This window comes from Adiantum capillus-veneris, chromosome 7 (assembly GCF_014529385.1).
Source record: "Adiantum capillus-veneris isolate H3 chromosome 7, ASM1452938v2, whole genome shotgun sequence".
In the NCBI taxonomy this organism is placed as follows: Eukaryota; Viridiplantae; Streptophyta; class Polypodiopsida; order Polypodiales; family Pteridaceae; genus Adiantum; species Adiantum capillus-veneris.
Genome location: NC_140937.1, coordinates 94,693,115 through 94,713,963, shown reverse-complemented (window position 1 = coordinate 94,713,963; position 20,849 = coordinate 94,693,115).

Sequence of the window (20,849 nt, the reverse complement as noted above, 5' to 3'; positions counted from 1 at the left end):
CGGCCATCCAATTTTCCGAATTCTATGCTTCATCAAAAGACAGAGGCTCCTCAACATCATGTAAGCTAGACACAGCCAAAGCATAACAATCTGATGCATAAGATGCATGGCGAGAGCCTGAACGAGTACGACTAGACAAAGGTGCATCCAATTTACTGTCACGCAAAGTGTGCACCACCCATTTTGGCATACTTGTAGCCTGCTCATTTTCAGCCCTTTCCTCATCAAGTACATCATGTACATCTGCATCAGTAATAGGCTGATCTAGAACATTTTCAGAAACCCCCATAGGCTGTACATTTGCCTCATTGGAACTTACATTCATATTTCCACCAAAGAGGCAACAAAGTGTCATAAATGTCCTGTGAGCTTACATTACTGTCTCTAGTACATGACAGCAAGGGCTGAACAGAATCTTCCACAAACACTACATCCCGTGAAACCAGAATACGTTTTGTTTGCGGATGATACAACCTGTAACCTTTGCTTTCAGCACTATAACCAACAAAAATACATTTGACAGCCTTATCATCCAATTTTCTGTGGTGCACTTGTGGCACCAAAGCATATGCCAAACAGCCAAAAACACGCATGTGCTCAATAGAAGGCTTTCTATCATGCCATGCTTCATAAGGAGTAATAGATTGCAAAGCTTTCGTAGGACACCTGTTAAGTGCATAAGTGGCACACATGATGGCCTCAAGCGAAAAAGAAGCGGCAAAGCTTGACTTTTGACCATACATCGTGCCATTTCCATAAGTGACCTGTTTTTCCTCTCAGCAACACCATTTTGTTGAGGTGTATAAGGCACTGTACCTTGGTGTTTTATCCTACGACTAGCCAAAAATGCATTAAATTCATGAGACATATACTCCCCCCCTCAATCGGAACGGAGGGTCCCATAGTACATTTCGAGACATTTTCAGCCATAGCTAGAAATTGTTTGAAGCACATAAAAACTTCGGGCTTCGCTTTAAGCGGAAATACCCATGCATGCCTGGAGTAATCATCATTGAATGTCACGTAGTACAGGTGATTGCCCAAGGACGGAGTTTGCATGGGCCCACAAACATCACTATGCACAAGTTGCAACCTGCATGTGGCACAAACTGAACCATCCTTTGGAAACTTAGAACGCTGCATCTTACCCAAAATACAGCTTTCACAAACATGTTTGACAGGTGCTTCAAGAGGCGGCAAAGAAGCAACCATATCAGATTTCTACAAACGCAGCAAACTGGCAAAATTCAAATGACCAAAACGTGCATGCCAAAGTTTTGCATCTGAAATAGCCCTTGAATCTGCAACAGCATTTGCAAAATTTTGTCCACACTTGTCATACAAAGTGAGCTTATACAACCCACGGCACAAAAGGCCAAATGGAACAATTGCATCACCAAAACTGAGATCATGAACTGTACATCTGTCATCCACAAATTTGACTACAAGTCCAAGTCTAGCAAGTGCCGATACAGACAAGAGATTCTTCTTGATCCCAGGTACATAAAGTGCATCAACAAGTGTGAAGGAACTGCCATTTGCGGCAGTAAGCACAATCTTTCCAACTCCCTGAACTGGATAAGAGGCGTTGTTGGCACAAGTGATAGAATTCCCATGAGGGACAAACTCGAGAGAGGTAAACAATTCACGATGTGAGGTAATGTGCTTTGTAGCACCACTGTCAAAATACCACACAGGTGAATCTGCAACAGCTGACAAGCATGCATCATGGACAACAGGATTGTAAGTGCACTCTGCGCTAAAAGCCCATTCTGCATCAACATCAGCATCACAATCTCCTTTCACAAAAGACTCAACAATGGCTGCATTTGTAGTGGAACTAGCATTTGCAGTGGAACCACCCTCTTTCTTCTTAGCCTCTTTTGCCTTCAACTTATGACACGACTTGATCAAGTGATCATTAGCTTTACAATAATGGCAACGCATCTTCTTTTTTCCCTTATCACCAGAATTTCCAGACGAAGTGTTGCCAGCAGAAGCATTAGGAACAGATTTTTTGCCACTCGCAGCAGAACCATAAGAAGTGGGTGCATTACTGCTACCACCCTTTCTTTGAGAAGCAATAAAAGCCTGTTCAACTGCACGCTGCCTAGTCCTGTTTTTTCTAGAAAGTGACTCTTGCAACAACAATGTGCATAATGCATCAAACTTGACAACTTCTGGATTTCCTTGGGTCATCAGTCTCCAAGTACTAGCAAAAGTCTGGTAGGAATCTGGTAAGGCATCAAGAACAGTCTGCACAAGGGAACTGTCTGAAATGACTTCACCTGCAGAAATAAGCTGCTCATTGATATCCTTGACACTAGCAAGGAAAGTGTCCATATCATCTTCCTCATGCATAATCTTCGACTCCATCTCTTTACGCAGCAAAGCAATTTTAGCCTCATTGTGACTTGCATAAAGACCAACCAAAATATCCCAAGCCTGTTTTGCAGATTTTGCTGAACGGATGTGAGGAACAATGGTGCGCTTCACAGACAATGCAATCAATGCATGAGCCTGCACATCCTTTACATCCCAACGAGCTTGTTCTGCCGTAGGCAAAACAACTCTAACAGCAGCAATCCTTGCAGCAAGACCTGCAACATCCTCAACATCGCCTACATCCTCAGAACCAGGACGTACATCAATGCCCTGCACAATGTTCCATACACCTTTTGATACAAGAACATGTTGCATCATATAAGCCCACATAGGGTAGTTGTCCCATCCAACCTGTCCTCAGCAACAAACATCTTGAACACATCTGTGTTGTTGTTGTCAGCCACGGTAAATGTTGCACATGATGTGAAAACTGCCGAAAAATAGGAGAAACGGAGCGGGAACAACACGTGCTATATAACACAAACCGTAGAAGACTATAAGGCACCTGTTTTGCAGAAACGACAGTGACATAAATTCTGCACAAAATGACGAAATTGCATGTGCAGACCTGCCTGTAGTGGAAACGGAGGCCGAAATGAGCCCAAATCGAAAATCTGAGCAGACCAAGCTCTACGAGTTGTCCCGAAGTAATTGTCGACCTGCGAACGCTCACCAAAGCTCATTGAAATCGGAGAAAGTGAGCAGGCGTATACTGGAGCAGCTGGCGACTAACCCGGGAGGACGCAACCTCCTCTGATACCAATTGTTGGAATTAGGGTTTCAAAGAGACACACACAGCTTGGAGAAGATGAAGGAAGCTCAAGGCACACAATAGAGAGTGTATTACTTAGTGTGCAATGGAAAGATAGATAGCCCTAGAGTGATGGGCGTAGATACAATGCACGGGGGAAAAAAACTCCTAAAGAGGGAAAAAATGCCCCGGAGGTCCTAGTGTGTTCACACACATCACTACCACATGTATATGGTAACAGAGGGGAGGACATGACAAATCTTACCCTGCATGGCGAATGTCCCTAAATCTCAAGAAGTTCAAAGAGGGAGGAAACAATAACTATTTTCTTACGTATGATGGCACCTTTGGTGCTATTGACAAAGTATTGGCCTTCATCCAACAATTTGATGCGGCCTTTCGAGACGAGGCTTCACAAAGTCCTCCAAGGTACGCCATGTAGCTATGCACTTCTAAAAGTCTACTCGTCAATTGTGGTCTAGCATTCGTGGCAATGATAAAGCCCCAAAGACATGGAAAACTCTACGAGTTTCCATCATGAAGAAATTCCCCGCGAGCGATGCAAAGGAAAAAGTGCTTGCCGAATGGTGGAGTTTCAAGTTTCTCTCCCATGAGTCTATCTGCAAATATGTAGACAAGTTTTGGGATTTACATCTCAAGATCACTGTCTTTCAAAAGATAGACTTTTGCCAAGAAAAAGCAATAATTCTGTACGGTATTACAAAGAGATGGCCGAATACGTCAACTCCCAACGGCCTAGTTCTACAACCAAAGTAATCCACCACACTATGGTTGCTTCGCACATCAATTTCCAAGAAGGGGCTAGAAGGAATGACAAGCCCATGGAAAGCAAAGACAAAAGTGATGCAAAGGGAAAACCAATGCCCAAAATTCTTCCCAAGGCAATTCCAACAACAACAATCCGTCCAAGGAGAATGGAGTTTACAATGGTAAGAATAAACTCTTTTTTTAAGGAGCTTGAAGCTTTTTGCATGGACCGCAAATGTTTTAAGTATGGGGAGCAAGGACATGGCTATCATTCTTGGCCGAAGAGAAATGCCTGCAAATAAGACTCCTAGAGCTTCCTCTATCGAAGCTCCAAAAGAGGATCCTCATTGCAAAGGATCACCTCTCTCCTATGCTTGGGGAAAGGTAAGGGAGCATGATGCCTTCATCTTGTTTGACCTTGGCTCTACTCACAACTTCATATCCACGGAGTTGGCCACCAAGTTGGGCATTCAAGCTTTCAAGATGGGACATACTGTAACTGTCGATACAACTTTCAAGGGATAGAAAACTTCCGTTACTCCCTTGATTGGGAAGTTGAGGCTTCACGCAAAGCTATGTCGACAAAGAAGACTTTTTCATCTCTCCTCTCCAACATGAGGATGCTATCCTAGGGGCACCATAGTTCAACTGCATGGCTGCCAACATGAAGTTCCTTGAAAGGAGAATTTACTTCACCTACAAGGAAAAGAACATGTATATAGATGCTAGTGAGTTTGGTCATACTATACCACTTGTAAATCCTCTTGCTTTTGATAAATCAATGCAAAGCTCAGTTTCTGCGTACATGATTTTTGTCAAGAGTCCTTGGAAGGTCCTAATGTTTTATCAAATGTAAATGGTATGAATCAAGAAGAGTTAGACTTGTCTAATTTTCAAAAAGGATTCCAAGATGTGTTCATCAATGATATCCCTATGGACTTACCTCCAAAACAAGGGGACGATGACCATCGAATTGAGCTCCTACTAGGAAGCTCACCGCCTAACAAGCCTCCTTATCGGGTTTCCCAAGCTCAACAAGCGGAGATCATGAGGCAAGTACAAGAATTGTAAACAAAGGGATGGTGAGGCCTAGCTCCTCTCTCTTTTTTTCTCCATTTCTCCTAGTGCAAAAGAAAGATGGTACATATCGTATGTGTGTGGACTATCGAGCACTAAACCATATCACTATCAAAAACATATTTCACGTACCTCGGGTAGAAGATCTATTTGATAAGCTACAAGGATCTACCTACTTCAGTAGGATTGATCTTAAAAGTGGCTATCATCAAATAAGGATAGTGAATGAAGATATCCTAAAGACCGCGTTTTGTACAACGTCTGGTCTTTATGAATATCTAGTCATGCCTTTTGGCTTGACTAATGCACCAGCCACGTTCAATCGTCTAATGGAGAAAATCTTTAGACCCTATTGCAAATTCACTAGAGTGTTCTTTGCAGATTTCATCATCTACTCCCACCCTTTGGAGGAGCACAAGCAACATCTCCAAGTGATTTTTCAAGCATTGAGGAAAAACAAGCTTTTTATCAATTAAAAAAAGTGAATTTTTCCTTCAAGAGATTCACTACTTAGGTCATATTATCTCTCAAGATGGTATCCGTATGGATCCATCAAAGTTGGAGGTAATAAGAGCATGGCCTAATCCATGGAATCTACATGAGCTAAGAAGCTTTATTGGTATGTGTGCATACTATAGACGCTTCATAGCAAAATTCTTTCAAAAAGCAGAACCATTACATGACTTAACAAAGAAGAACGTTAAGTACTCATGGACTGATAAGGAGCAAAATGCTTTTGACAAGCTCAAAGAGAAGCTTACCTCCCAACCAGTCCTTATCCTTCCGGATCTCTCAAATCCATTTGAGGTCCAATGTGATGCTTGTGGTGATTGCCTTGGAGCAGTCTTGCTTCAAGAAGGGCATGACATAGTATATGAGAGTCGAAGGCTCAATATGCTATGCTCAATACGGATGAACGAGTCTTGGGCATTTATGAGAAAGAGCTTTTAGTTGTTTTACATGCTCTAGACACATGGAAGCACTATCTATTGGAGACTCCATTTATTTTGCGAATCGACCACCAAAGTCTCAGGTACTTCATGACGCAAACCAATCTTTCCGACAGACAAATGAGGCTAGCAAATTTTCTTTCACAATTTTATTTTCATATTGCTCACATTCTTGGTAAGCACAATAAAGTGGCCGATGCACTTTACGAGGACCAAAAGTTAATGTGTATCTATAGCTACTCACAATGGTCTATCTTCTATGATAGATGAGTATGCTACTGACCATGACTCTAAAGACTTAATGTCATCCCTTGCATTGGGGAATAAAGAAGAATCATTCACCTTGCAAGATGGTTATCTTCTCCATGGCAATAGGCTATTGGTTACCCACTCCCTTGCATTGGGGAATAAAGAAGAATCATTCACCTTGCAAGATGGTTATCTTCTCCATGGCAATAGGCTATGTGTTACCCACTCCCTTCGTGAGAAAGTTATGTATGAATCTCATGCTCCTCCCTATGTGGGGCATAGAGGCATTCAACCTACTCTTTGAGGAGTAGAGACATACTTTTATTGGCCTACCATGAAAGTGGACATACAAGAGTATGTTTCAAAAAGTGTGGTATGCCAATAGACTAAGTATGATAGACGGAATCAACCTAGATTACTCCAGTCATTGCCAATCCCTAATTCACCATGGGAGAGTATATCCATGGATTTTATCTTTGACTTACCCAAATCCATCCATGGGAATGCGGGAATATGGGACAATAGTCGACAGGTTTAGCAAGCAAGCACACTTTATTCCTGTCAAAAAGACTTAAGACACACCAAATGGCAACTCTCTTCATATCACAGATTTTCAAACACCATGGATTACCAACATCCATCGTGTCAGATAGAGATCCTAGAATGACCAATAATTTTTGGAAAGGTCTTTGAAAATCTAGGTATAAGATTGAATTTCTCTTCGGCCTATCACCCACAAACGGATGGCCAAAGTGAGATAGCCAATCTTACGATACTCGATCTACTAAAGACTTATGTTAGAGAAGTAGATCAACGCTCAAGATGGGAAAAGTACTTACCCCTTGTAGAGTATGCGTACAATAATATTGTCCATACTTCTACGGGAAAAGCACCTTTTGAAATCATTGAGGGAAGACCTAAAACTCTCTTTCTACTTAAAGTACATGGGAAGATCTTCGATGTCGATGAGTATAGCCGTGACCTACAAGAATCTCTCCAAAAGATTAAGGAGGCTATATCCATTCCTCAACAAAGGCAAAAAGTTGTTGCTGACAAGCACAAAAGGGCCTTAACATTTAAAGAAAATGATTGGGTCTTACTTAAGTTTCCCAAGGCTCGATTGAGACAAACGACGGGCAAAAATCCTACGTGCCATCAAAAGTATTATGTTAAACTAGTAAAAAGTTACCACGGCCCTTTCAAATTTTGAAGCCAATCAATGAGATAGCTTATCAACTCAAGTTGCCCAATCATTGGCTCATACACAATGCTTTTTCAAGTGAGCCTACTTAAGCCCTACAAAGGAGAGCCACCAAGTGAACCAATTATTGAAGACCCTCCCAAATTCGAAGACCAAGAAGAGGTGCTACAACCCGAAGCTATCCTTCAGCATGAAGATATTAAGGTACTACGACATGGTAAGATTATCCGACGATATCTTATAAGCTCAAAAATTATCCTTTTGAAGATGCTAGATGGATGCAAGGTACACAGCTTAAGGATAGTATGAGCCTTGTCAATGCTTACAATCCTACATTAGAGTAAGAAAATGTCTTATAAGACTAATTCTCTTTTTAAATAGTATGCATGCTTTCAATCAAGTGTGTGATGACGATGTCTCTCAAACACCAAGTAGAATTTGTCACTCTACTTTGGGAGAATGAAATGGACTAAAGATTAGACATGCTTGCGGTAGCTATGTCTCCCAAGCACCAAACGGATTAATCATCCATCTTGGAATGATGTTGTAGGGTAAAAAGGGATCCTCTACCCACTAAGAAACATTGACTAATGACTAAGGCTTTATCTCTTCTACCTCATAGTCGAGGACGACTATGATTTCAAGAGAGAGGTAATGCCATATAATCTGATATCTAACCAACCCAAATGATTTTCTCATATTATACTGATCATTTAATGTGGGAGAATAAACGAGAACAAGGGTTAGAATATAGACATGTGCTTACAGATCTATCTCAACACATGGGCCAATGGTAAAGGGGTCCAAATGAGAGATGGTCTATCAAAGAACAAGGCTAGCTAATGGAGCTTAAAGACCTTAGGGTCAACTTCATTAAAGACCTCCAAAGGTTAATAGTGTTAAAAGTCCTTTGACCTTAGGGCCTTAGGCAAGCTAGGGCTGAGCTTGAGGTGGGAACCTGACCCAAGCTTGAGGTGCTTGTCGTGCTTGCTTGACTGAGGTGCTTGAGGTGCTTAATGACTAAGGTGCTAAGGTGCTCCATGACTAAGGTGCTTGTGTTAAAGTTTAGGCATCCCAAGTGAACTGCCCAATGTGAACCCATTATTTATTTTGGCTTTTAGTGATTTATTTCACTTATTTTTCAAAGTCTGGGTAGGGCAATTTATTGAGGTTTCTATATAAGAAACCCTCAACCCCCATTGTATTATAATCTATTATCTCATTGCCTTGGTTGATTGGTTCAATGCATCTCTCTCTCTCTCTCTCTCTCTCTCTCTCTCTCTCTCTCTCTCTCTCTCTCTCTCTCTCTCTCTCTCTCTCTCTCTCTCTCTCACCTTGGTCTACACGCTTTCGCATCGCCGACTTTGACATGGTATTAGAGCATTGTGCGTGAAGGACCTTGGTGGAGCAAGGCGACTAGGAAGAGAAGAAGAAGAAACCCTCTGCTGCCATTACCCTAAAACACTACCTTTGTTGCCCTATGTTTTACAATCTCCTTAGCGTTTTTCTTCTTTGTAGGCATTACCGCGGAAATCTCCCCGAACTACCAGCGTTTTGCTCTGTTTCCTGTCGTTTTGAAATGCACACGCCTGCTGCCCTGTTCTGCCCACTTGCGCATTGACCTGCCCCCAAGAGAGCCTACGTTTTTGAAACACAACTCCCTACTGCCTAGCATTTTTGGTTGTGTTTTTTAGCCCTGAACGACAACATTTCCTGCGTGGACAGCAGCCTCTTTGGAGGCGTTTCTTGAGCAAGAGGAGTTCCTCTGTTGGCTAGACCATCATCCATCATTTTCGGCCTTGCTTGGAGCGCGTCTAGAGTGTGTTTTGCAAGCTGGACGGCAACTTGATGAAGCGGTCGGAGAGCAGCAAAAGAGGCGAGACAAACCAACTAAAATCTATGAGGAGTAAATCAACCTTCGAGTTAGCGGCCTATGCACCATCACAATTCTCAAGAAGACCACCCAACTGTTTGGCTCGACATTTTGAATTCAAAGGCAAATGGGCAAATTTGATAAAGGAGAACGGCATCGGCAAGCTTGACACGGATGGCAGTACCAGTACTCAATTAGCTACCTCGGTACCCAAGAGGTACGACCACAATTATGACTGTGATTCGACGCTTTGTTTGTCTCAGGAGTTGGAAGCCAAAGGCAAAAGCAAGAATTCACTTGAAGAAAAAGTCAAAGGCAAGATGTACAGAGGTTACAAAAAGGAAGATTTGAAAGCGGAGATCGGCATGGCACACGTGGCGGTGGCCACAGTGGCCTCGACGTCAGATTTCTAGGCAAAGTGACGGTGTCATCACTAGCTTCATCCGGAGAGAGGCTTGTGAGTGGCAGAGAGGGGTAGACAATGCTCCCTATGATTGACTTGGACCCTTGTGTAGGAGTTCAAGTTATTGGCGTTTGGACCCGTAGGTCGGAGTTCAAGGCACATGCATCTGGCAAGCAACCAATCACGCGTATCAAAGACACTATGTATGGGCGCGCCATTTCATTATTGTTGGTTGGATCATGGACAGGATGTGTTCCAGAGTTCATTATCTTGGAGTGTTAAATTTTGCACGTGATATGTTCACAGTTCACGAGTGGGGATTATTGGACGTAGTCTTGTCTATAGTTCAGATTTTCTACAGAGGCAACTAATGCTCAAGATGGCATTTCTTTCAGGTACAAAGTTGAGGAGAGCAACACCGAGGTGTATCTAGTAGTCTGCAGCTGTTGGGGTGTCCATGGTAGCTTTTTTCATTGACTTGGTTTCATTATTGATGTCCACTATGAGCTGCAGAGAGGGTGTTAATGTTTAGGTATCTCAAGTGAACTACCCAATGTGGACCCAATATTTATTTTTGCTTTTGCGGATTTATTTCACTTATTTGTCAAAGCCTAGGTAGGATAATTTACTGAGGTTTCTATATAAGAAACCCTCAACCCCCATTGTATTATAATCTGTTATCTCATTGCCTTGGTTGATTGGTTTAGTGCATCTCTCTCTCTCTCTCTCTCTCTCTCTCTCTCTCTCTCTCTCTCTCTCTCTCTCTTTTAAATCCCGTAAGATGTGGGAGCAGCACCAATTTGATCGAAACCACTTATAACCCAAGCTCTATTGAATACACAACACTGTTTTTTAACCTTGCTCTCATGTTTGACCCTCTGGCAAATCCGATCTCACTCAATAAAAGGCTTTCTGCATATAAGGGAAATTATCGCTTTGACGAATACTAATTGCACCGAATAAGGCAGGCCTAAACCGGCCGCATACAACTGGCAAAAGCACTGAGGCACAGTAAAGACTTCGCGGCGGGCTGCATATAAATAAAGCAGAGGGCATGCGAGGAGAGCACCCGACTGTGCACCAATACACAACTCTGAGCATTCTTTCACACACACACACACACATCGTAGGAAGCAAGTCTCGGTTCTGCTTTAGGCTTTGCAAAAACGACGCATGTCTACTTGAAGGAGGGCTGCCCTGCTTGATCATACTCAAGCAGCTCACACACATACATCTCAACAGGCGAATCCAACTCAAGACAAACCTTCATCATCAGGAAGCACAATCAGAATAGGCTTTGACATCATTGGGAATACAACACGGTAAGGGAAACTCATGCTTCTTTCAGTACTGTGGATCTTGTTACATTATGGCAAAGTTTAAGCTTAGTTGATTGATTTACGTAAGCAAGGTATACATAGCTGCTATTTGACATGTAAACTCCTGTCTTTTGTATAAAAAAGAAAGCGTTTTTTTGGAGAAGAAAACACTCTCTGCAATTCAATAGAAGAATGTAAAGTAAACATGGGGAAACTGGGAACGTATAATTGCTCTACATAAATGTGTATAAAGGCATAAGAAGGGGGAATGTTTTCAGTATGGTATAAACATTGTTCGCATAATCTGGAACACTATCTTATCTGCATGTTTTGGAACACGGGATATCTCATATGCAAACAAATGATACTGTCTCGGGATACATGGTTGAAACAAATGACCAAACTAGGTCTTAACTCGCCTTGCAGTAAAATAGTATACACTCTAAATGGTAAAACAAAAGTGTGTTATGAAAATGTAGTTAAACATGGTGTAGCATATTGGGTCGAAAATATAGAAGCAGACGTCTGATATGCCATGGTCTAACTTTATCTGCTATCAAAATCTGAAAAAAGTAAGATAATGGTTGAGAAGAGCGTAGTAGAAAAAAAAGGTTTTTTTTAAACAATGATTGACTAAATAATGGTAAACATCTACTCATGAATAGCATTCTGTATGTGTTTTGCTTGGCAGCCTCATATCAGAAATCATTTAAAATGGTTTCAGCACGAAGCATACAGACGACGACCCCGAGTTCTCAGGTAGACTTTCGGTCTACTAGAAGGTGTTTAACCAGAATTTGGCATAAGCGTTCCTTTCTTTAAATTGTTATATACAGTGAGAAATTGTAAGCAAAAGTTAAATCTTGTATATTGATTTTTAAACCATTTAGGAAAAGTCTATTGTAATTTTCTGAACTAGGTACTTGTAAAGTAAACTAATGAAATGCTACCTAGTATGTGCATAGAAGAAGATCCTCATGTGAGGCTCCTCAGAGAGGAGGGGTGGATGAAATTGAAAAAAAGGTCAAAATAGAAACAAAAATGTGGAATTTTTTGCTAGAAGGAAAAGATTGTCTAAAGGTTTAAAGGTGTGACATAACCGTATCGTGGAAAGTACGTACATATTTGGATAGGTAGTTGTAGTTTTATATTTTTCAAACAAAAATCCTCATCTGAGGCTCTACAAAAGGAGCGGTGGTATAATTTTTGAAAAATGGGTCCACATACAAACAAAACTCTGCCAAACTTTTGGAAAAATATATCTTATCCGTTATACAAACCCAAAAATGGAAATCACTCCTACATTTTTCTCTAAAAAACCTATTTCTATATCTCTCTCTTTATCCTCTCAGGCTATCATTCTATCCAATTAGAGGGTAGGATGCCCAAATCTCACAGATAGTTGATATAAAAGTGTTGTTGTATAGCTGAGGTTTTTTCCAGTTATTCTTAGAAACTAGCATCTAGAATAGACCACTAATAAACAAGATTTGGTTTATATAACTAAACTACAGGGCATGATGCTATCTATCGGAAGCCAAACTATGGGGGATATACAATCCTTTGAGAATGCGAGCCCAAAAAATTGCAAGAGATGCTACCTATCCAATGGAAAGCCACGTCCCTCCACCATACGTGACTTTCAGAAAGGATGCAAATCAGCCTTCATCATCAAACCTGAAACAACCAGTGTACTTGTTGAAATTATGGTAGAGGAAAGTCTGTCAAACAAAATTATGGTGGAAAATACCGTTAAAAGACGGATCATGCCTGCTAGAGAAGCAAAGAAAAAACTCCCTTGAAATGCATATAAGGAGAGTGAAGGGGTTTAGGGCTATGTGACAGCAATAACAAGCAGAATAGATTGTTTGGATACTTGTCTTCCCATCAAAGTTGCCCATTTTCTAGCTGGCTGCTTGTGTTGGGTGGTGGTAGGTATAGGTCTATTCTCTCATGGATTCTGAGACTCAATTAGTCTCCTACCAGAATCGGATGTATCAGTTTCATTTATAAATATTTGGATTGTGTCAATATTGTCTTCATATATTGTCTACTGTAATTTAGGTCTTATCTATTTTAGGTCAAGTGTCAATATATGGTTCTATAAGAGGGTATGTCAAATTTAATCTCTCTCTCTCTTTATTTCCCAAGTTGTCCTTGGTCGGACAACTACCATATATTAGTGTGATGCAGCTGCCATGGCCGTGTAAACATCTCTCTCTCTCTCTCTCTCTCTCTCTCTCTCTCTCTCTCTCTCAAAGAGGTGCAGACAATGTCGCCAACATGCGCAAGCTTAGAAAAAGCAAAAAAATGGGTACACAAGATAGGCCTTTGCAACTATGCCAATTTTGGCATACTAACAAGAGCCTTGGCATAGTACAACTGAGCTGCTTCACTCAGGAGGCTCATTTATCCACCCAACTTACTTATAATTGAGCCTCGTGTGACCACGTCCTAAAGTTGACTTTCTATAATTATTGCTAATCCACGATGTTAAAGACACCTAGGCCATGGGGCCTTGCCTTTGCTTTTAGAACCACAAATCCCTTGGAGAACCCACTGTTTTGTGACTCTTCTTTTAAAATTTTATGACCCCACCAAGGTGCGGGTCACATACTATTACATTTGAAAAGGTTGGTCATTTCTTACATTTTGGAGAGGTGTCATTTCTTACAATCTTACCCTTCACTTTTGCATTTTAGATTAGATGTTTCGTAAGGTTTTTTGAAGTGAACCAGGGATTGACACATGGAGGGTCTCTCCTTCCTTGAAAATTTTAAGTTGCTTCATATATAGTAAGTATAGATATATAGTGTAGTATTTAATGGCCTAGTAACTTGTGTGTAGCGGAAAATAGCATAGACATAGTGAGAATTTCATTGAATAGATTCCTAATGAGCATAGCAAGAGTGCTTGGGTGGAGAGAGCAACAAAAAGCATAACACCTAGGTAGATAGGCATGAACAATACTACAAAAGAGAGAGAAATTAAGATATTGACAACAATTGAGGACCATGATTTCATGGAGCTGGCCCTCCCTCCAAAAGGCTTTGTATTATAGGTTTCCCCCATCAAAGGGAGACATTTTACAATACATCTCTTTGTGGTCCTTCAATAACTAGCTAGTGCATGAAGATGGAAACTTCAAGCACTAAGCAAACACTTATAAAACATAACATCAATTCCCTCACGATCTCAAACCCAAGACCTCACACACCTTCGAAGATGGTGAGAGCTAGCGGGGTATGAGAGTAGATTGAGAGGAAGAAGGAGTAGTCTAACGAGAAAGAAGTACATCTCCTCAGATAATCACTCATATTAGCATAGCATAGCTTAGTAATTAGCATGATAGAGGAGATGAGTATGCATTGAAGCTTGGATCTTGGTTGGATTTGCATCACAAAGCCAAGAGTTGTTGGTGTAGGACTCTCTTCTCACAAGCTTGGAGTAGGTGATGAGCTTTCCATTAAAGCTTGAGAAGGAGAGAGAGAGTCTTCTTGCTTCACACATGAGGTTGTGTGAGTGTGTAAGTGATAATGCTCTCACAAATTCAGCCCCCTCTCTCTCTTGGTGGACCCCTCTTCCGTTTTACTCATGCAGGCACCCCATTGGCCCATGCCAGGCTTAGCCAGCAAGAATTAAGTAGCATAAGTGATAGCCTTTTGACATGTGTCCCCGTTTTCCCTTTTGTAAGAGCTTTAGGTAATTATTTAATGCAACAATAGGAATCAGGCAAGCCATTGGGCTGATGAATGCTCATTGGACCCCTTGGGAGACTGTCCAATAGTCTTCCAGAGAGCTTAATTCTTATTGGTTTAAGTGTTTTAAAATGAAATAAACTAAATGTACTCTAGCCTAATTCTCATTGGTCTACCTCTATGGCCATCCGATAGGATTTGAGTGCACCTTGTGGGCACCTGGGCTAGGAAGCTAGCATGTGTCCCCTATTCCCTTTGTGTAAAGGAAGCTTGTGAGTGAGTGTGTGTGTGTGTGTGTGTGTGTTTCTCTCTCATCCCCTACTTATATGGCTCGCGCCCTCCTATGTAGGAGCCTTGAAGACTTTTTGGCACACTCACTACACATCCAATTTTACTAAGCTTGACCATTGGACACAACCTTTGAAATTTGGAACCTTAGCATTTTGGAAGTCTTAATGGGCTGAACCTTAGGGTCTTTAAAGCCCATTGTTGCACATTGCTCTTTTGCATATGGACCCCCATTTGGATCCCTATTTTCCCTCCCTACTGTGGCCGGTTTGCCAGCTTAACTAATATTCTAGCTTTTTCTCCCCTGGTACTTCCCCATATTAAATGATTAGTTTAACATGGAAAATCATTTAGGAGAATTAGATATTGGTTATTATAACATCTAGTATAGATTTTTGGTTTAACATTTACAATATGAGTTGAAAATTTAACATTAACCCATGTATAGCATGTACAAAGGACATTGCCTAACTTGGCTCACTCTTTTTGCCTTGACTAAAAATAACTTTGCAGCTTTTGGTTCAAATTGGATATAATTAAAAATTAAAACTCTTCATTTTTTTTGTAGCGGTCCCGACATTCCCACTCGAGCGGATACAAGAGCGTGTCTTTGGGCATCACCAAATATACTGAGTAGGTGATACGATTTTTGAAAAAGAAAAAGAAAAAGAAAAAGAGGAGAATCCACACAAATTCTTCTCGTGCATCTTGTAAGATCCCTTGGTCAAATCTATCGCGCGAGGCAAGAAGGGAAAGGAAGGCAGGGCGATTGACCCTAGGAGGTGGCAGTGCATATGAGCAGTAGGCCCTACGAGACGAAGGGAGGGGAGCGAAGCAAGGCAGCAGGAGTTGGACAAGCTTTAGGGGAGGGGTTGTAAAGGTTAGCCTTTTTTCAGAAAAGTTAACGGAGGCCTTGCTGACAAACAAGTCAATTGGTTGACATGGTTAGTGTGGACACTCTGGGGCAAGTCATTGCGAGATCATATTGCATAAGTGAACAATTATTATTTTGGTGCTTTGAAGTTGGTATGCCTATACCGTCGGCACACAAATTTGGGTACTTTAGGAAGATTCAAGAGTATTATGAGTAGCAATCAGCCAGTAGGTGATACAATTTTTGAAGAATCTCTTTTTATAAAATTGTAGTAGGTGCCTACAATTTTCTAAAAAGAGATTAGCAAACGAATCTTTCCAGATGTTGCAACGGAGCTGGAGAGATGAATCTTTCCATATGCCATTGACGGAGGTGTAGAAAAAGAATCTCCATGATGATGTGGCAAATGCAGCAGTCTGTAGGGACGACAATGCAGGCTAAGGACCGCAAAGTTGGGTTGGGAGCGCAACAACTTTTCTTTTTAAAGAAATGAGCTAAATTCCTTGATCAATGGGCCATTCGTGAAGACTGGTTAGTGTAGTGATAACAGGATTTTATTTTTCACCACAGACTAAGTTTAAATCTCGGTCGCTATGGTGCTCCAGACAAAGCTCCAATCTAGAGGAATCTACGTAGATTCTAATGAATAAATTTATGAATCTCCTAATAGAAGAAATTGCAACATTAGGTCTCCACAATTCAAAAAAGAAAAACTCTTTTCAAAATATCTAAAATGCAAAATTGAGGGTGTAGAAAATGAAAAGCTTCTTGCAATTGGAAAGTTAGAAGACTTTTATTTTATTGGTGTTCTAAAGGCCTTGGTACCCAAAAGGTAAAGGTTGTTCAAATTTCTTTGTTAGACAAGTGTCCCTAAGGGACTCAAAGTCTTGTGAATAGAGGCCATGGACCTGAGGGTGCTCATGCATGGTGCTGCGGCAACAGCAAGGCGGGGAGGAGGCAAAGTTGTTGAAGATTTTTGGAGGTACTAGAGGGCATTGTACTCTAAGGTGGGTTGCCGAGCGACTCCACCCTCCTTGGTCACGTTTTTCTCTAGCTAGCTCTCATCTTTTTGGAGCAGATGGAGGTGGCCCCTCTTGGCTGTTTGCAGCTGAAATGGTGACCGTGTCTTCGTTTGTCCGATGCAGTGGGTCGAAGGAGATCTATGGCGGTGGTGGCAACTCGGCCCGGGTCGTGGCTTCCTTAGGGCCTCGCTTCATCTTTGGAGGGTACTTGGCCCACCTTGATGGCTTGCTTCACGGAGGTGAGTGGTACTAGTTCCGTTTGTCTACTAGTTGGGCTTATTGGTAGTGCTTTGTGACAATATGTGGTGGGTGTCCTGGGACATGGGGTCCGCTTGTGGTAGGAGTGCTCCCATGGTGGCTTCTCGGATACTCATTATGGTGATGGGGACAAGGGCCTCGCCCTGATGCAAATGTATTCATTGTAGGGTTAGTTTTTTTATGTACTGCTCAAGTAAAGGCTCCCTGTAAAAGCCTTGGTCTTGTTGGTGTCTCCTTTTTGGTTTATGATTACCTTTGTTAGTTTGTTGTGGGTAAGGGCTCCATGTAAAATCCCGAAATAGTGTGCTTGGTTTGGTTAGTTGGCTCTCATGGCACATGGTGTGCATGAGTGGTTGTAAATATTTTGGTTTTCCATTTATTTCAAACTCACCTATTGGCAAGTATTGCAAAAAACAAGTGAAAGGGTCACGACGGCTTTAAAAAACAATAAAAAAGTGATAAAATAGTTAGATTGAATTAAACTAGTATCAGTGTTTGGGAAAGGATTGCCTCAGTTTAGTCTTGAGCCGATTGAAAATTGAGACTAGCTAGTTGGTAAATGGAAGAAAAATCGATGAAATATGTGAAAAAGTCGTCCAAAAATTTTACAAATCTCAAAATTTTTGTTATTATTTCCGGTTTTTTTCTTTGTGAGGAGGAAACTCGATCAACAGCTGCTTAATAAAAGAGACTTTCTCGAACATTAACACTGACTGGAATCAAGCTATAAAATGCAAGAAATGTAAAGCCATGTGAAGTTGTGAAATGAAAGGTGAAATAAAAAGAACTAATTAATATATGTGTGTGTGTATAAAATTTATTAGAATTATGCAAGGTGAAGCTTCACTTTAACATTCTAAAACAATAGAATGCAAATATATATATATATATATATATATATATATATATATATATATATATGTGTGTGTGTGTGTGTGTGTGTGTGTAAAATTTACTAAAATTATGCAAGGTGAAGCTTCACTTTAGAATTCTAAAACAATAGAATGCAAGAAAAGTAAAACATGTAGGATGTGAAATGAAAGGTGAGTTTCCATCATGCACTGAAAAAAATGAAAGTCTCCCTAACCCAACACAACACTAAGGGTTTCTTTTAGAAAGCCAAAAAAGAAAGCTCAAACTTTTGAATAGAAACCTAGTCTCCAAAGCATCCTTTACTTTATTTGCATGTTTGAAAATGACTTTAGAGATCCAAACATTAAACAAAATATTCAGAAGAGTTTGATCTTATGATACAGTCTTTGAGATAGTCTTTTTGTCTAAGCGGCAAGTTTCATTCTTATACAAATACAAACGGGAAATACTAGTAGAAATTTTCAAAATTTTCAAAATGTTCGAACTATTTTCTAGTATATTTAATCGGGTTTTTTCCCTTTATCAACTTGAAATAGTTTTAGGGAAAGGATTGCCTCAGCTTAGCCTTGAGCCAGTTGAAAATCAAAACTAACCGGTTACAAACCATGGTAAAGGGAAGAAAAACCTGTGAAATATGTGAGAAAATAATTTAAAAGTCATGCAAATTTTAAAATTTTGCTAGTGTTTTTGGTTTGCTTCTTTGATCGACGGCCGCTTAATAAAAAAGACTTTCTCAAATATTGACTAGAATTAAGTTATAGAATGCAAGAAAAGTCAAGAATGTGAGGCTGTGAAATGAAATGTGAAATAAAAAGAACTCATCAATACATATATATGTGTGTGTGTGTGTGTGAATATAAATTATATATATATATATATATGTGTGTGTGTGTGTATGTTTCCATAGAATTTACCAAAATTATGCAAGGTGAAGCTTCACTTTAACTTTCTAAAACAATAGAATGCAAGAGAAGTCAAGATATGTCAGGATGTGAAATGAAAGGTGAAATAAAAAGATCCATTCACTATTTAACATTTAAGGTAAGTCTCCGTAATCATTGAAAACATCGATGAAAGTATATCTAACCCAACTCTTCTCTAAGCCTTCTTTTAGAAAGCCAATAGAACGATTTAGTGAAGTCAATCTTTTTGAAATCCTCAAATGAGAGAATCATTTATTAATACCTAAGTGTATTAGTGTTCAAGAAAGGTTTGTTTGAGCTTAGTCTTAAGCTGATTGAAAATCAAGATTAGCCGGTTGCAAAGGATGGTAATTCAACCTAATGGTTTTATCACTTTCTTATTGTTTTAAAAAGCCACCGTGACCCTTTCACTTGTTATTTTCTATGCTTATTTGAAAGCATTAAAATATTTTATTGTTTTTATTTTTATTGTGTCTTTTTATTTTATTTTGTTTCAAAATGTTGATGTGCAATGTGCACCACTTATCTTATTATTGGGACCCCTTCGTAATATATAAATCATTTGCGACTAGGGGGTAGCGACTAGAAGAAAATAAAAAATGGCCCATTAGTGGAGATGACAAGAAGATGCTTGAGGAGATTTAGAGGAAGAGGACTGAGAAGGGAGAGGCAGATCACGTGAAGGCCATGCCTCCCAATTAGGGATTTCTCTTGTTACCATATACACGTGGTAGTGATGTGTGTGAACAAACTAGGACTGCTGGGGCATTTTTTCCCTCTTTAGGAGGTTTTTTCCCCGTGCATTGTATATATGTCCATCACTCTAGGGCCATCTATCTTTCCATTGCACCCTAAGAAACACACTCTCTATTCTGTGCTTTGAGCTTCCTTCGTCTTCTCCAAGCTGTGTGCGTTTCTCTGCAACCCTAATTCCAACAATTGGTATCAGAGCAGGTTGCGTCCTCCAAGGCTCAGTCGCCAGCAACTCCACCACACGCCTCCTCACTTTCTCCGACTTTCATGAGCTTTGGCGAGCGTTCACAGGTCGATAAAAATTTCGCGTTTGCTTGTAGAGCTCAGTCTGCTCAGGTTTCTTATTCGAGCTCATTTCGGCGTCCGTTTCCACTACAGACAGTACTGCACAGGCTATTTTGTCATTTTGTGCAAAAATTATGTCTCAGTGCCGTTTTCTGCATAACAGGCGCCTAACAGTCCTCTACGATTTGTGCTCTATAGCACGTGTTGTTCCCGCTTCATTTCTCCTCTTTTTGGGCAGTTTTCACATCAGGTGCAGTATTTACTATGGCTGACAACAACACATATGTGTTCAAGATGTTTGCTGTTGAAGATAGATTGGATGGGAACAATTGCCCTATGTGGGCTTACATGATGCAACATGTTCTTGTGTCAAAGGGCGTCTGGAATATTGTGCAGGGCATTGATGTACGTCCTGGTTCTCAGGATGCAGGCGATGTTGAGGATGTTGCAGGTCTTGCTGCAAGAATTGTTGCTATTAGAGTTGTTTTGCCTACGGCATAACAATCTCGTTGGGATGTAAAGGATGCGCACGCTCATGCGTTGATTGCGTTGGCTGTGAAGCGCACCATTGTTCCTCACATTCGTTCAACAAAATCTGCAAAACAGGCTTGGGATATTCTAGCAGGTCTTTATGCAAGCCGCAATGAGGCTAAAATTGCTTTGCTGCGTAAAGAGCTGGAATCAAAGATTATGCATGAGGAAGATGATATGGACACTTTCCTTGCTGGTGTCAAGGATATCAATGAGCAACTTATTTCTGCAGGTGAAGTCATTTCAGATAGTTCCGTTGTGCAAACTGTACTTGATGCCTTACCAGATTTATACCAGACTTTTGCTAGTACTTGGAGACTAATGACCAAAGGAAATCCTAAACTTGTCAAGTTTGATGCATTATGCAC